The sequence below is a fragment of the Cynoglossus semilaevis genome, unplaced genomic scaffold (genome assembly GCF_000523025.1).
Source record: "Cynoglossus semilaevis isolate Cse_v1.0 unplaced genomic scaffold, Cse_v1.0 C18256470, whole genome shotgun sequence".
In the NCBI taxonomy this organism is placed as follows: Eukaryota; Metazoa; Chordata; class Actinopteri; order Pleuronectiformes; family Cynoglossidae; genus Cynoglossus; species Cynoglossus semilaevis.
In genome coordinates, this window is record NW_007611587.1 from 1 (window position 1) to 218 (window position 218).

The 218-nt window shown below is 59.6% G+C and overlaps 1 non-coding gene across 1 annotated transcript; it reads left to right on the forward strand.

The window, feature by feature from the left end:
• Window positions 1–218, forward strand: LOC112486752 (small nucleolar RNA SNORA73 family; the record flags this gene model as incomplete). Its single annotated transcript, XR_003049216.1, has 1 exon — window positions 1–218. It is a non-coding gene; the product is annotated as a small nucleolar RNA SNORA73 family (small nucleolar RNA).

Genomic DNA, 218 nt, shown 5'->3' on the forward strand with positions numbered 1-218 from the left:
CTGACGTGGACATCCAGAGGGTTCTTCTCTCTGGCTCTGTCCTGGTGGCGTACGGGAGCGTAGCTCTGGGCTCAGACGTACAATCCCCTTCCACGACGTCGGAGAACAAGCTCCGTCCCCGGCCGTAGAGGCTGGTGAGGACGGGCGTCCTGCATATTCCTACACCTTCCCAGAGTCCTTTGGGGCAGTGACTGGGGAGTTAAACCATGCAGTGCACA